The sequence below is a fragment of the Cebidichthys violaceus genome, unplaced genomic scaffold (assembly GCF_023349555.1).
Source record: "Cebidichthys violaceus isolate CVI_PGR_0920_01 unplaced genomic scaffold, fCebVio1.0.p SCAF_7, whole genome shotgun sequence".
In the NCBI taxonomy this organism is placed as follows: Eukaryota; Metazoa; Chordata; class Actinopteri; order Perciformes; family Stichaeidae; genus Cebidichthys; species Cebidichthys violaceus.
In genome coordinates this window covers 4,187,574-4,205,245 of record NW_027176927.1, presented here as the reverse complement: position 1 = coordinate 4,205,245, position 17,672 = coordinate 4,187,574, and the positions used below count along the sequence as shown (strand labels likewise).

Genomic DNA, 17,672 nt, shown 5'->3' with positions numbered 1-17,672 from the left:
CCCAGAGACGTACAAATAGAATCTCAAAGGACGACAGTGACCTCTGCTTGGGGTGTGTTATATATATGTTAGTCAAAATCACGCAACCAAATAACCTTAGTGGCTCTACTGTACTATTACTTTCTCTTTTACACATGCAGCCCAGAGACATTAAGATGATTAAGATGCAATCCCATGTGCAACATCATGGAGCTGTATACACTTTAGTAGAGCTGATGTACATTTAAGAATGTTTTGGCTGTCTAAAATCAAACCATCAAATTTGTTCCATCTATTGTTTATGCCATTAAATAATAATGTTATCTATTACAGTGATTGATACCATTTGCTCTGCTCTACAAGTTATTCAATTATAATATCGCATCTCAAGACTTTCCATCTTAATTAAAAAACATTTCACTTCTTTATGATAATCCATCTTAAAAAAATAAAGTCTGAGTTAGGGGGCCGTGCAAAAACATGATGTAGTTCTTTGTATTTGACTAAGTGAGCACACTTATGCAAACTTACTCAGTCTGATACAGCTGACTTCCCGACTCTATTAACATATCATAGTTATTAATGTATGATTGACCTATTTAAGTAATGGTTTACATTTATCATTCTCTATGCTTTGTGGTTACATATTTATTACTTGCACATGCTTCCTCTGCACCCTCTGTCCTCTCCTATTTTCTTTCTCTCTTTTTTCATCATCTCTCCTCTGTTCTGTCTCTCTGTCTCCCCCCCCTGCGACATAGCCTCTGTCTCTCTCTTTGCTGAGGTGGCTGTACCTGCTGTGACTTTGACAAAGTAGTCTCCACGCGTGTAGTGGTGTATTTCTCTCTCTCTCTCTCTCTCTCTCTCTCTCTCTCTCTCTCTCTCTCTCTCTCTCGCGCTCTCTCTCTCTCTGTGTGAATGTATTGCAAGGGTGCACAGCAGTGTTTGTGTGCGTACGCTGCTTGCACTAGCCTCATTTTTAGTTTGCAAATTTGTCTTACTGTTGCATTTGTTTAAATGTGCATATTGAACACACGCAGCGAGCCTCTGTGTGTGTGTGTGTGTGTGTGTGTGTGTGTGTGTGTGTGTGTGTGAGCATACTGCAGCATACTAGCACCTACGTCCACTGCTTATGTCATACTATATACTTATCTGTTCTGTCCTGCATTACTCCTCACTTTTTTCAGTCCTCGCTCCCTTGATCACCTTGTATCTCCCCGTGTGCTCCTCTTCGTTCGCGCTCCATCCTCTCTCCCCTTCACTTCCCCCACTCCCCGCTGCTTGTCTCCTCCCTCTCTGTCCCCTCCCTCATGTTTCTCCCCCCCCTCTCTCTCATTGATAGTGAAGTATTTGTGACTAGAATACTGAGGAGCTAATCATTATTCCACGAGCAGAGCGCAGTGCTCGGGCAGAATGTCAATTCTCCCCCCTCCCTCTGTCTTCCTCTCCCTCCCCACTTGTGCATGCTTTCCAAGCAATAGTTAATACGGGAGCCACATTTGTGTTCTACAAAGAGAAAAGTAAAGGCATTGGTAAACACTGGGCTCCTAACACCTGCAGCGAAGTGTAATGGTTGAGTAAGGTTTACATTTGTGCTGCGGATGGTATTTGGAGTGTATGTGTGCGTGATACGTAGTTGTTATGTAAAAGCGCTCCACATCAATTTGTCAAGAGCAAAGTGGTGTGGGATGGAGATGAGAGAGAGACAGCTGTTAAATGCATATTTAGAGAAAGGAGGGAGACTGAAACAGAGAGTGACAGCAGACTTTTAGTGGATGCAGTGAGGCCTAAATCTCCAGTAACGATAAGTTGTATTTCCTGAATTGTTTTTGCATGTTGGGTTATCAATTTATAGTTTAAACATGAAAAGACTGAGGTATAATACACAAGCAGTCAATCTCACAGAGCAGTTTCAGTGTCACCTCGTCGTGCTGAAAACCAAGAGAGGGGTAAATTAGACAACACACACACACACACACATACACACACACACACACACACGCTGGGACTGCGGGGCGTGTGTCAGTGTGTGTGATGGAATGGTAGAGACAGCACATGGAGACTCCTCCTGACTTCCTAAAAACTGCAGCTGTGGGTCACAGCCAGGGGTAAGCTGTGTAGGCAACCCTCACAACGCTAACACACACACACAAAACACGTGCACAGAGCCAAATAAAGAATTTTGAATTTGCAAGTCGGACGGATGCAGAAACAGTCATATCCAAATGTCCACACATACACACACACTGAAAAAAAAGAAGCCATGGCCTAAGGGAACCTCTGGCGTGACATGGCTGCAGTCTAATAGGCCCAAGCATGAGTGAGTAATAGGTGTTCCAGCACTGTCCGCCCACTAGACAAAGACATCTTGAAATGCGCATTATTTTATGAGACGCAAAGTGAATAGGTGAAAACACGATGAAGCATTGGGTGGGGGGGCTGTTTGAGACCAAAGCAGAGGAGACAGCTCAGCATTGTCACATACTATATTTGCCTCCCTGTTTGATTAGGGGACAGCTTAGTGGACGAACCAGAGTTGATGTATCCTAAGGCTCAAATCAGAGGGTATTAGTCAATATGGGAGACACAAATAGGCCTTTTCTTTACATCACGTCACTGTGTTTTTTTTTTTGGTTGCACTGGAGCAATGTGGATCCATTAGTAATGGACACATAACAGATTTAGTTGTCGTTTTGTTAATTTAGGATCTAATAGTAATCTTGTAACCGAACATCTTTTCTAAAATCCTAAAATATCACTGTAGGCCAACACAGTGCTGTCCCTAGCAATTAGAGAGCCACCTAATGCAGAGAGTGACAAAATCAATGAGTCAACACACTGTGGTGAGTTTAATGGCCTAGGAGGACATGAATTGCTAAAGGAGCATCGGGGCTGCAAGGTTAAGAAAAAGATCTATATTGAAAAGGCTACTTGGACCGACCGGGGTACCAGACAGGAACAAAGGCTTCATAAGGCCAACGTCCCGGTCTCGTTAGGAGGGATGAGACAGCGTGGCGTGATAGAAGCGGCATATGGGAGTTCGCCAGTGACATCATATAGTGTGAGTGGCTTCTCTGGAGACCGCTGTCTGCTTGCAGTGGGCTCACGCTGTTGTGGAGTTGTGCCTTATATGAGTGAACATTATAAATAGTGAGGAGGATGTCAGCTCCATTCAAGGGAGTCCCACAATCCACATGAAGTGTCAGGGGGCTCTGGTGAGAGGAGAAAGGATTTTCAGCAATGTGTGAGTGTACAGTATTTGTGTTTGCCCATTGGTAGAAGAAGTATTCAAATAATTTATTTAAGCGAAAGTAGGAGTACAACTATACGTGTACTGACTATGTCCTCACTGTGCTGTAAGGGCCTTTCCGGAGTATTGCATTACTCTTATAAAAGCATTTATGTGTAAACAACAATTAAAGTGGAGATCATTATTAATACATTATATACTGTGTAGTATATACACTGTACAGCTGTATGGTACATCTATAGAAATGCATTCTATTTTTAAAGATGATAACATGGTTTGTTTGTGAAATAGTAATCATCACTGCTTCTTGTCATCTCACGACTGTCGGCTGTCCAATACAGACATGAAATGCCAAAAACCAACCAAATAGTAAACAACATGTTAATCTACACAGTAACTAGTAACTATTATTGTCAAATAAAGGCTGTAGAGTAAAGACTACATTTTCCCTCTGAAATACAGTATTAAGTAGCATAAAATGGAACTACTCATGTCGGTACTCAGGGAAGCATGTGGAATACTTCAGAATTGTACAGTACTTAATACGTGTAAATATGCAGAGTTACTTTGCACCACTGTGTATGACTGCATACATGTCCAACTGCATACACATCCAACCTCTAACTCTGATAGAATGTGTGTACGTGTGTGTGTGTGTGTGTGTGTGTGTGTGTGTGTGTGTTTACCTCGACTCTCCCCGCTTGTGTTTGTGCATATAAGTGACATTATGTCAATATGTGCCCCAGTATGTGAGCCCAATTGTGTGTTTACATCTGATTCTGCTGTGTGTGTAGATGTGTGTGTGTGTGTGTGTGTGTGTGTGTGTGTGTGTGTGTGTGTGTGTGTGTGTGCGTGCGTGCGTGCGTGCATGTGTGTGTGTCAGTGCGTGATGTGTGTCATAGGGTATGAGGCCAGTGGCGTGGTGGTGTGATAGTGTTTGTCACCCCGAGCATGTAGCCATGTCAAACTCTGTCAGGGTAGTTTACCCTGGCTAGGGATGTAACACATCTCCATGATTACTCTCTGTTGGCGTGTGTGTGTGTGTGTGTGTGTTTCAGATAGTGTGTGTTTCCTTCATGGCCAGTTTCTTTGCCTTTCCCCTTATTTCAAATGCTTATCGCAGAGACTGACAGAGAGAATGGGGGGGGGAGAGAGTTGATATTCATCTTTGAGAAAAAATACCTTGGAGAGAGATAGAGTAGAGGAGTGGGTGCTGGGAAGGAGGAAGGAGGGAGGTGAGAGAGTGGGAGGGCGCAGAGAGAGAGAGAGAGAGAGAGAGAGAGAGAGAGAGAGAGAGAGAGAGAGAGGGAGAGGGGGAGCGCTGATTAGATTGGAGAAAGCCAAGGGGGTACGGGCATACTATTGAGCAAGGGGGAGAGACAGAGAGGAGAGAGGCAGAAGGGAGGGTGACTAAGTGAATGCAGTTTGCCGTCGCGTGTAGCGGAATCACAGCGAAGTCCACGGGCAGGCGGGCGGAATGGGTCTGAATCAACAAATGGATACAGGAAAACTGGATGTACACTGCATATGAGGAGACAATCAGGGAGGACGAAGAGTCTGCCTTCACATCCTTTGATCTTTGCATCAGATACTGCTGTGAGGAACCCTCGGGGAGGGAAGGGAAAAACAGCGGACAACTCATTTCTCTCCAACACTCGGAAGCCGCGGAGCTGTGAGCCAGAATAGAGTCGACTTTGGGACTCGCTAGGATTGAATATATGCTCAGTAAGTATTTGTATAGGCTGCAAATATACGTGTGCGTGTGGATGTCTAGCTTGAGCACTGCCTCTGATGCTTTTTTTATGAAGAAAGAGAAAAGGAAGAAAGGAGGAAGAAAGGAATGCAAAGGCAGTTTAGCTGCAATGTCTCTTCTATTGTGATCTGCCGTTTGCATCACTGAACAGCTTTTTTTTTGTCTCCTTCTGATTTAAACAACTACCCCAGACTTGACTCTGTGTGTTTGTGCCTTTTCCTCCACAGCGCTGGTGTGTGCGAGTGTGAGCTGATATTAGCAGCCCCATTGGTATTCAGCGGAGGGAGCTCCAGGATCTCGCTGCGCCTTTTCCCCAGGATGGGATCACAGAGCGGGGATTGTGCTCGCCTGTTGAGAGCCGGCTGAAATGAGTGAGTGTCCGTCCTCCTCTTCCCTTTTTTTTCTCCCTGCCTCTTTCCATTCTCCATCACCTCTCATTTTCTCGTTTCTTGCCTTCTCGTCTTCAGTGTGCAGTTCTGTTCAGAGCCTTTTCACCACTGATGGGTCTTCCCTTCGATTACTCGTGTTTCTCACCCACTCACGCAGTCCTACCCACTCCCCCACCACTCCCCCACCTGTGTCCCCACGTCCCACCGCCTGTCCTCTGAAAATCCATCACACCGGCCTGTCCAGCTTGATGGATTTGGAAGAAATTTGAATAGCTCACTTCTATTTGTTGCTTCCCTCCCCCCCATTCCCTCTCCGCTGCCCTCTCTCCTCCCGTCTTTGGCTGTGTCTCCCCTCCCCTCCCCCCCTCGCCTCAAACCCTCTCTCGGCCTCTTCAAGCTCCTCTCCACATTCTGTTTGAATTCAGACACACCGAAGACGTTTGAGTCTCTTCCCTGACACAGGCAATGAATGGAAGTGCTGTGTTTGTATGTGTGAGTGAAAGGATTGCTATTTCTGCGTCTGTGTCAATCATTTCCACAGTGTTTTCATGTGTGTGCATCTGTGCCACAATGCAGAGGGCAGAGGTGTGTGTTCAGCCTCAGTGTGTGGGATCCGTAGAACAAAAGGTTATGAAGTGGATCAATGTGATTAATTGCTGCAAGCATGACAGCTGAGACATGTACATACACATACACACACGTGCACGCACGCACACACACACACACACACACACACACACACACACACACACACACACACACACACACACACACAAAAACACACAGAGACACACGCTGTCTCTCACTTGACACACACCTTCCTCTCTGCACTCCTTGCTGATCTACCTTCTGCACACCAATTCACACCCACCTACATCTTTTCACACGTGTGACACACACACACATACAGACATTGAGCGCTGACTAACCAGTGAGCGAACACACACACACACACACACACACACACACACACACACACACACACAGGCACACACACACACAGGCACACACACATATGGTCTCATACTAAATGGTCCTTGGAGGATGTAGGTGTCACAGGAGGGTCACATCTATCCACACAGCATTATTGATTGGAGCCGATCCACTGAATGGCTTCTAATTTTTCTTTTTCAATGGACCATCATCTCACTATACTCTGGATAAAGGAAGGAGTCACTAAACCTGTTTCATGATTTTATTTAGTTTCTGTTAAAAGAGTCTATTTAGTCAATACATGGCTGTACGTTTAAAGCAATGTGTGCTTTCTCTGTGCTGTTTTGAATTCAGAAGGTATTCAGCTGTGAGCTTTCTGATTAGATTTTAAAACCTACTTTTAAATATTCAACAGGTGCAAACTGTTGCATAGTAACAGAAGCGAGACTACCTTAGGATTTGTTATCCTGCTGCTATTTTCAGATTTAGGCAATCTCTATTTAACAAAAGGCGGTACAATTATGAGGAAATGATAAAAAAGACACTCAGCCGTCAGTCTAAGCTCAGGCCAACAATAGTTTTGCCATCTGTCGTCTCTGCGTACCTGTCTGCTTGGAACATTGTGAGTTTGAAGGAATGGAGAGGAATTAAAAGCTTAGAATGTTTTGGCACAATAAAAAGGAACACAAATGTGACAACGTGCATCATGGAGATGAACAATTGATCAAAGTGTAAACTAAATCTGATCAGACTTTAAAAAAAGACACTAATCTATATTTGCATCCATTAAATGCAAGTGAGGACAATCAAATTCCAACGTTATGACAGAGGTCTCAAATGCTGCCTGAAAATCTTCTGTGTTGTTTCCAAATCTAAAATCTGTTTGTGTAAAAACATGGAAATGAGTTCAGACATTTGCATGTTATCTTAATGAGGACATTCTTCTGTTTATTTATATGTAGAATAAAACCTTTCGAACAAATCAGTGCTGCTCGATGACGAATATAAGAGGTTCCAATATTTGCATTTGCCCTAAAACCTAAAAGAAATAGTATGAAAAGTAAAACTCAAAAGCCCAAATCCAACAATGTTTACAGCATCAAACCATGATGACTGTTTCGTGTATTATACCGAAACGTCAGCTGACTATTACCGCCTCCCTATTAGTTTGAGATACATAGTGATGCCAGGATATACAAGGGCTGTCACATTTTCAGGTTGAACAAATTCTAACTGACATGTAATTGGCTTGAACGCAACACATGTACCCTTCTCATAAAACACACCATAAAATGAACTCCGTTTCATTCATTCGTGGTGCCTCAGCCGCCTCACTTCAGTGACAAGCTAGCGTTGCTATAAGGCAGTTAACAAAGTTTGCAAACACCCACAAGCATTTCTCTAGCGATGGTGTTGAATCCGAAATGCTTCCTCCAATTACCTCTGAGATGGTGTCATGATTAAACATTCAGCACCGCTCTCATGTCGCTCATTTCCTTTTTTACTCCAGCGAAGAGAGCAAAGACAGTTCAGGGCAGGACATGCAGTGGATCAGAGGGACAGTTTGTTTTAGGACTGGATTATAAGGCACATCTGCACCGCAGAATTTCAAATTCTAATACGTTCTAGCAGATCAAATATTTTATGTTTTCCCAAGTTCGTATGCTAGTTTGAATTTTGAATTAAAATGACAGCCTATTCCAGGCTGTCTTCAACCCTCAAGTGTGACTTCTTGTACCTGACCGATGCTTTGAGCCCGGTCTGCCGTCCTCCAGCTGCCTCAGGCACATTTCCCAGTCAGAGGTCCTTCACCGGCCCTCAGTGGGCTCCATCACGTGCATCTTGGATACTGTGGAGTGTGATGGACAGCCAAACTGGAATTATAGAAAAAGACAGGAGAAAATGATATAATGAAAGCAGGCGAGGTGTAGATATAGGATGGGATATGGGGAGTAGAAGAGAGACGTGACAGATGGGAGTGTTTGAAGATGGGGCTTGTTTGGGAGAGAGTGAAAGGATCAAATCATAGAGTGAGTGGAGAGGAGGAAGGAGCAAACAAGCAGCAAAGTCGGAGGAAGAGTGACAAGGACGGAATAGACAGCAGGACGACAGGCAGGGTGGAGTGTGACGAGGAGGAGAATGACGTACGTGATAAGGCAGAGTGACACAAATGTCACCATACTAACCTTTCATGCACTCTCACTCTCTCACCCCTTTACTCTGCCTCTCCTCTTTCCTCTCCTTCCAGATCAGAAGCCCTGCAGAGATGGACACCAAATGGGCATCATGGAAGCCAACATACACCCTCCAGCGACTAGCTTTCCACACCTAACCGCCTCCACCATCTCCAGCCATCAACTCGAACCTTCCCAGCGAGGACTGAACCTGCAGGGTTGAGGCTGGTCAAGCTAGACTGAGATACCAGAAGCTGTCTACAGGAAGCGGAGGAAGGCAGAGGGCGGCCTCTGAGGAGTTGACCTACAACAGACCAATCAACCTGTTGAGCATACGATTGAGCTTCATGGACTTCATCTGTAAAGAAATAGGCTGCAGCGATGCTTGAGCAAAAGTATGAAGCTTTCAGACATGTCTGGATTTATCGCCCGGATATCCTTTCAAGATTACGACATTTTCGTTCACACCTCAAAGCTGGGCCACTTTTACAGATTGGCTTGTGGGCAAAAGCGAGTAATTGAAAATCCCCCCTCGAGAGGGTCTCTTTTCTGAATTGTTGTGGGGGAGGAGGGATTTCTTCCTCTTTTTTTTTTTTTAAAGGAACAATCTAAAAAGAAACCCTCCCTTTTATCCCACACTTTCCGATTTTTTCTTTTTCACCATCTTTCTTACACATTGTGGAGAAATACATTATGAAGCAGCACCATTCTTCTTCATCCTTCCTCGGTGACGGCGAGAGAGGAGGGACAGACTGTCCAGAATAGATAACGAGCAAGGAGACTGGCACTGAGGAGAGGAGACGGTGGATAGGAGGCAAAAAATAGAAGGAAACAGGTAGAAGGAGAAAGAATAGAAGAGGTGGCAAGGAAAGAAAAATAGAGAATTAACTAGGATTGTTCGAAATCCCCTTGGAGACTCAAAGCCTCTTTCTAATTCGCCTGTGCCTTGTTGGGGGCTAGTTAGCGCGATGGGCAGGGTCAGGATTTACACCAGGGGGGGCACTTGAGCAGGAGAGTCGGGTTATGTCCCCCCTGCACCTGCCTGGTCAGTATCTTAGTGTTTGGCAGGAAGACAGACTGAAAGATGGCCCGGTGAACAGACAGCTATACTGACAGACAAGCTCTGAGGCTGGTAAGACAGACAGACAGGAAGATAGACAGCCAGGAAGACGGGTACGCAGCCTATTCCAAGTGTCAGGCAGAGAGCCAGACAGACACCCAGTGCCGGCACAGTAGACAGCTTGCAATTCATTGTCATTCTATGCAGTGTGTGAGGGAGAGACAGAGTGAAGAAAAGAAAGAAAGAAGGGCAACATCCCTGTGTTTGTAGCTTCTGGAGGATCTCACCTCCTCTGCATCCACCTCAGTCAGTACTGTGGCAAGCCCATGCACTAAGAACAGGCCGGGAGTGAGGAGGCTGTTACTAGAAAGGAAATACAGGTTGGATAGAGAGAGAGAGAGATAGAGGAAGGCAGAAAAACAGAGGGAGAGAGAGAGCAGGTGTCGGAAATCCTCCCCTTCATCTGCTTGTCATTTACTCCTTTATGTTCTCTCGTCGTCTGGCGAGGTGATTGGTTTTCTGATGCCGGTGTTCCTCTGCTCATAGACGCTCTGCAATCCAGAGAAAAACAAGAGGCGGGCAGACAGAAGAAAGCAAAAAACAGACAGCGTAAAAGGAAAGGTGGGGCCCCTTTTCAAGAGACTAATTTCCCCCCTCTTCCTTTTCTAAATTGTCAAGACGGGCTGTTGTTGTATTTTTCACTTTTTTTTCTTAAAGTTAGAGATTGGAAAAAGAAAAACTGCGGACCAATCAATCCCTCGTTTTCTTTGTGCACAGAATTGAACCTCTTCTTTCATCAATTGTTGATTTTTCTTGCCTTGCTCTAAAGGGATTATTTTCTCCACCCGAGTATAAACACTGGAATCCTCCAGGTTCCCTCTGTGTCCTCACCCCCAATGACACAGTGTGAACCCCTCTGACTCCCCCACGGTGCCCCCCCCCCACCCCCCCTCGGCTGAAGTGCTAAAACCCTGTGGTCTCAGATCTCCATGCCTGTGTTGACTCACTACTACAGCGATAATATGGCACAGCGCTTCTGATACCGTCTGATTCATTCTGTAAGTAGGACTCTCTCTCTTTTTATATGTGTGTATGTGTGTGTGTGTGTGTGTGTGTGTGTGTGTTCAGATGTCATTAGCGTGTATTTAGCTCATGTATGCAGAAACACCGGCGTGGTCCGTCTTCCTGCAGTGTTGGTTTTGTGGTGTCTTCACAGCGGATTTGCTTTCTTGTGCTTCCTCTGCTCCAGGCAATTTTAGCATGTGTGTGTTTGTGTGTGTGTGTGTGTGTGTGTGTGTGTGTGTGTGTGTGTGTGTGTGTGTGTGTGTGTGTGTGTGCCAAAGAAAGAGATTTTGATCTTACAGCCAAGCTTACAACAGCATCAGAGTGGTGTCAGAAAGAGGCGAAGGAGGTGTCTTTCCCTGTGTGTGTGGATCTGTCTGTGTGTGTGTGTGTGTGTGTGTGTGTGTGTGTGTGTGTGTGCATGCCTACATATTGGTCCTGAGGTTAATTTGAACTAATTAGTGGTGAGTATTTTTGCTTCTCAGAGCAGTTTTGGGTTCTGTGTCACTGTACTTGCATTCATTAGGGTGAGATGGAAAGGGGCGAAAACTGAAGAGGGTGAACCAGCTAATGGGAATGACTGTGATTCCCTGACTAGTTCTTTGTTGCCTCCATTTCACGTCTAATGCCCTGAGCATTACACTCAGGCTGCAAATAATTTCAGCCTCCTTTTATCTCCTTATGTGTTGCCTTGGATGAAACCATAAACTGAAATCCGGCCTCTGCAATGTCCTGCATATTACTAAGCCCATCTATCTCCGTGGACACAGCCACATCTTTATACACTCCCACAGTCACCAGGCCCTGCACCGGGAGACGCTCAATCAAGATAGTCCCTTCAAACAGACCAATGAACTGTGAATAACGCCATTACACAAACTCCCAGCTCAGAGCGTAACAGAAACAAAAAGATTGGGAGGGTGGAAAAAAAAAAAAAAAAAAAGGAAGGAAGGAAAATAAAGCGAGAGAGGGAGAATGACAAACATGCTGGAGATTGAAGAGCAAGAACAGAAGGGGAATGAGAGAGAGTGAGACAGAAAGCAACAGAGAGGAGGACACATAGAGGAGGGAGGGTGAGAAACAGAGAGGGGAGAAGGGAGGGTGTGGGTCTAGAGGGGCCGCGGAGCAGGAAAAGACCTCTGCTCCATGGAAGCGCTCTGATGGGCTTAGCAAGACCCCGCTTTGTTCACACTGTTGGTCAGCCTCTCAGAATTAAGATTACTAAATAATACGATTACTGCAGCTGCACGCTGATAACACACTGTCGCCGATCCCCTTTGTCACTGTCAGAAAACCCAGAGAAGAGAGGAGGACTGGCATATGACGGCATCAAGGGCATGACAGTACTGACTACATTACACTGTCACAAAGTACCCATGCTTCACAACATCCCTTCTCCGCTCGCCGCTGAGTGAAAGTGGAAAGACACGGTGTGACTTTTAATATGACAAGTGGCCATATACAAAGGGACGCCGAGGCAAAAATTATGTTAGCCCGGGATTGTTGTCGTTATGTCCAATCATGTGACATAAATCTTGACTCGCCTTATATTTTCTTCGGTTGTTAATGTTGCGCTGTCAGCTCCAAAAGGGCCTAAAAAGCAAGTAAACAGAGGAACCTCTCAGTATATGACCTGATTCCACACGTGTAAACATAAACCAAGGCTCTCACGGTGAGACGCCGGCCCCTTATCTCGGTGTTTTACACCGCACCCTCTGTGTGGGCTATTTGTTTCATGTTTGCACGCTTGACAGCTTTGACACAGATTCCTGCCAAGTTGACCTTGCAGTTTAAAGTGTAATAAAAGCTGAATTCCCAGGCTGTGTTGCACATCGATATGTGTTCTTCTGGTTGCTGATAAATGGTCTCACACCCCTCTGGAGAGTGAAAAAACAAGCAAGCAGCAGAAACCGCTGTCCAGTTCTGCTCAGCGGAAGTAAAGTACAACCGTCTGAAACCCACTGCTCCCAGAGTAGCGAGCTAATATCAGGGTTGGGCTCGTCTCAAACCCCCCTCCAACGAGATAAAAAGTATCTCCACGCTCCTCTCAGCAGGAGCAACCATTTGCCGGCAGAGCTTAAGATTAGCTGGGAGCAGGAAATAGAAAAGATGCATTTAGCATGTGATGTTATAGTACCAGAGTAACAAATAACAAACCGGAGCGGAGGGCACAAAACAAAATCAATGAAATATGACACATGGCACAAATATGCAGCTTCAAACAGCCCCAAACCACTGCACGTTGGCAACCATTCATTCCAGTTTCTTGTTCCTGTGCAGCACATTTGCCATCTAATGGAGGCTTCATGTACATGTCATGGAGTGTATTTGCTTCAGTGACATCGAATGAACTTTGACACCGGACCCTCCCCAGCTGAGCCCCACAGTCACAAAGTAACTGTATGAGTCATTCAGCAGAACCAGTACAGCTCCGGTCAAAAAGCATCCATGTTGAATCTCATACACTCTGTGTCCAGACATGCAGAAACAGAAGGGCAATATGGACATGATGGGTCAAATGATCAGTTGTGTGTTCCTGTCATGCGGTCTCCCCCTTTTTAAGTGCTTTTCACCGCACCAGTATACTGTGTTGGTACAGTATGCTCCAATCATTTCACTCGAACTGATCTAAATCCTAGCCGAGATGCACACGGTTCATAAGATATTCTTCCGGGTTGGGTTTCAGAGCTTTCCAGTGCCCCTGTTTGTTACCAGTGAGGTCCTTTCAGATCAGTGGTCCCATCATCCCTCAGGGTTGGATTTTCTAATTGGATATTGCAGATTTGTATTTGCTGGTTTCCAATTCACAACAGCGTTCCTTAATGATTCTCTACTTACTGTTAAGGCAAAAACACATTTCCTCATTTGTCTGCATCATTAATCATTTTGCAGTTCTTTGGTGGGAACAGCTGTTGTTTCTTTAAAGGTGATCAGCAGCTGTTGTTTCTTTAACTGAGCTGTAATGTAGCAGGGAACGCTTCTCAAAAAAGGTATATGTATGTTTATGGTGTTATCGCAGGGAAAGATAACTGTAAGACTGTGATCAACGCTGCATCCATCATTTTCTGTGACTGGCATCTGCTATCATGCCCCATGCTGCCTCTCGCATGGTAGTTCACCCCTGAAGTGTCTCAGACAGCCTCTGCTCCAAGGAGAGCAGGGCTAATTTGGGATGTGAGATCTGTTCTAACACTGAGCAGCACTTCAGTTTCCTCTGCCTTCAATCCTCCGCCCGCTTGACCACCAGCGCGAGGCACTGCAGCCTGCACTAAACCTTTGCTCCTCATTGCCTAATGGAGCACAAAAAATGGCCCTGTTTGCGTAGTCGTTTGTCCAGTCCTGCCTGCTTCAGGCTCGCTGGCCTTGGGGGGAAAGATTGAGTGAGTGAGAGAGTGAGTGTATGTGTGTGTGTGTGTGTGTGTGTGTGTGTGTGTCAGCAAGGAGGATGACAACAAATGGACATTAGGACACACATGCCCTTTCCATAATGTGCTCCCGGCTGGGCAGTTTGGATGGCCATAAAGCAAACGCCGCTAATGGCGTCTCGGTTAATGGAGTCATTAAGATTGGATTGCAAGAAGATAAAAGAAATGTGTATAATGTGTGTGAACCGGGTGGAAGTGTGATCGTTTGTATATGTGTACTGTTACTGGAACCGCTTTTGTGTGTTTCTAGTTATTTAGTGCGTCAGTAGATACGCCCAGGAGATACATCCAGGACAACACTAAAGGACGCAAGTGACACTCTTTTGCATTAGCTTCAGCAGAAAAGGTCAGTATTCTATCAGTGTAATTGTAATACGGTCTGAGGCTCAGTCCTGACCCGGCTTGTCCTAATCAGCCGGCTGGCGGAGGCTCAGAAAGCCACAGCTATAAGGTCTCACCGCTAGAGTGCGGCTGCCTTGTGTGAGCGTGTGAGCGTCGTGACAAAGGCTGAAAGGCTTGATTTGAGGTCATGTCAGGACGCGTCCCCGAGAGAATGTGGCAAGGCCGGCGAAAGGCATACTGGGTAGTGTTGCGTGTTGTTTTCATGGTGGCATGACTGCTCATTAATTCTATGTCAATTTCTTGATTCTTACCGGAGGGTTCGCTCATGTCACCGTGCTCATCGTGTTCTTTAAACTTCAGCTGCGGTCCAGCTTGTCTCGTTCACGTGTTGTATTCAATGAAATGCAGCCGTCACTGCACCTCAAGGGGAAGCTAGTTTTGTAGGCAGACCTAATATTCAATCGCAGGATAAAATAATTAAACAGAAAAGAGCAATCTTTATATTTAGCCCAGACAGAGGGTCAATAGTTTGACTGCTAAACTTTGTATATATTAACAGTTTGACAAACATACAACTTTGTACAGTACTTAACTCCAAATGGAGGTGTATTTCACTACACCGTGGGTAATAACCATATTTATCTGTCCAATGGTAATAGTATCAGTCCATGTATCAGAGTGAAAGAGTGCACCTTTTAATCTAATCAGTTACTGAGCAGGCGAAGCCCGTAGCTGGAAAATGGAGACTCTGCAGGGGACGTCATACTGCAATCACTGATCAAACCCGTCTGCAGACCCCCGAGGAGGCGTTAGGGGGTCATGCTGCAAAATAAGGAAAACTGGTTTAATTTCCATGTCATTTTATTTTGAGATAGGATAGTGAGGGCATATTATAGGAGTGACTGCTGTGATCAGCGATTTCATTGTCGTTAGTCAACAGTATAAACAATTGTAAACGATAGTGGAGTGCATCTGTTTGGTGAACCTTTTTGTGAAGATGTTTGAAAACCCCATATTTAGTAAGTGTTGCCACAGTAGAATGTTTTTTTCTTACAGATGTATAAACTGGAGCTCTCTGCAAACAGTCTTGTACTGTTCATCCACTCTTGTCCAATTTTATATAATTGCTTTTGTGTGAAATTTTTTTCCAAAATCATTCAGGTAACAGGATTGTCAGCCTTGGTCTAGTGAGTCTATTTTGCATTTTAATGTTTCACTGTGGCTCCTGCCGAGCAGCAGTTTTCCTGACAGTGTAATAAAGCACTCATCGTGATATCTACAGGTATCGCCTCTCTCTGAAGCCGATCATTAATATATAATATAATATCAGCTCTGCAGTGGATCAGGACCCGCAGGTGGGTTGCAGGAGATTTTATAAGGGTCGCCAAACACATTTGCAGAACTTCTTCCATAGTTTTATTCAACATTTAAATCTGCAGTACACTTTTGGTCTCATGAACGATCGTGTTCATATTCCTCCTGATAATTGTAGCCTACTTATTACATTTAATCTAACATAAAAGGCTTGCATACATTCTGTTTGTTTAAATGATGACAGAAAAAAAACGTGAACCTGACAAACTCCGCCGAAATGCATTTATTCTGTCTTATTTATAAAGTATCTAACATATGTATATGTTTTCAATAACACACGCAGCAATCAAAGTTGTGATTTATCCAAGAATATCTCTTAAAAATTAGAATAGAAGCTGATGCGGAAGAAAATGATCAGGGACGTTCATTTACACACAAATTCACTCTTGTCATGATTTATAGATGATGTCTGCTGTGAACTGGGTTGTGATGGTTTGTAATTTTTAAAAGTGGGTCCCCAGAAGAAAAGGACTCCATGGTAGAGCTGGAGTAGATAGAATTTCCACATATTTCACAATTTGGCCAAAAAAACAACAACTATGCTATGAAATACTTGCGTAGTTGAGGACAGCATAGCAGATGCATTGTCCTCTGTTAAATAATCAGTAGAATGTTAATTTCATTACCAAGAAGTTGTCCCCCATATGGGACTTTGGACTCTTCAATTAGTCATCCAGGTCTTTCAACAATTTGTTAATTAAAACTGTGAACAGCCAAAACTGCAGTCGACTGATATATAGCACTTTAAGGCAAGGCAAGTGTAGAACCTTTCAACAACACGGTAATTCAAAATGCTTTACATAAGGCAATAAAACATGATACAAACGGCTATTTAAATAAAAACGCAACAAGATTTAAAAATAATAATGAAACAAAATGAAATAGAGGAGCACATCTCAGGTTTTCTGGGGAGTTTTGTTCCAAATACGTGTTGCATAACAACTGAACGGTCTGGACGGTTTATAGCAGATATTTTGGCCCTAAAGCATTCAGTGCTTTATAAACCCACAGTTATATTTTAAAATCAAATCTTTGAAAATCAGGAAGCCAGTAAAGATCTGAGAACAAGAGGGATGTGATCCCCTGGTCTTAGTGAGGACTAGCATTAGCTGTCTGATCGACTTTTAAAGACAGCGTTACAGTAGAAGAGCCTCCTGAAGATAAAGGTGTGGACAAGTTTTTATAAGCCCTGCTGGGACATAAGTGCTTTAATTCTTGATTTATTCTTAAGGTGATTGTAGGCAGGTTTTTGTAATTTTCTTAACGTGCATGTTAAGCACAATGTGACTACACCAAGATTTCTGACTGTGGTCTTTAACATTAGTGATTAGAGGTTTGCACTTTCAATTGTTCTCCTTCTAAAGACAACTCAAAAATCATAAAACTAAAGTTATAAGAACTGCTGCACTGTTATCTTGGTCCAGTACAGTTTCAATTCTATACAAAAAAAATTTGATAATAATAACTTATTATAGTGTCTATAAGTCAGGCTATTTCTGTAAATTGTAAACGATAATACAGTCGTCCAATGGTGCAGAGTGCAAATATGCTGGAATTAATATTGAATGACTAATGTAACATGTTGCTTTATATACATGATGTACGTGGATATGTACAGTATGTGCCTGTAAACATGTCAATTTACGGTACAATCAGTATGTACAGCAGCTTAGATTAATATTTGCCAGTGATATGTACATGTTACATCAGTGTATGTCGACAAAGCTTGATTTAGTGTCTCAAATACATGCTTTGCTTTTTGTTCTTAAAATATAATCTGAGGCCAAATTTCATCACCACTCCCATGTTTTGCCCTGTGTCTCTTTGTCTCCGCCACGCTGGTATTTGAGATTGTGAGTCAAGAGCCTGTAATCAGCTCCACCAATCAGAAGTATTAACACACAAGTCCGTTCCAGCTCAGCTGCCTCGGT

General features: G+C 44.1%; 1 protein-coding gene across 2 annotated transcripts in view; it reads left to right on the top strand.

Annotated features, from left to right (window-relative positions):
• The first annotated feature begins 4,555 nt into the window (after positions 1-4,555).
• Positions 4,556-17,672, top strand: part of grik5 (glutamate receptor, ionotropic, kainate 5) — a 76,273-nt gene continuing 63,156 nt past the window's right edge. For both annotated transcript variants that reach the window (XM_068735186.1, XM_068735185.1), the window contains exons 1-3: positions 4,556-4,954; positions 5,210-5,353; positions 8,553-10,596. The gene's annotated coding sequence lies outside the window, so the exon portion shown is untranslated. The remainder of the gene's footprint in view (positions 4,955-5,209; positions 5,354-8,552; positions 10,597-17,672) is intronic.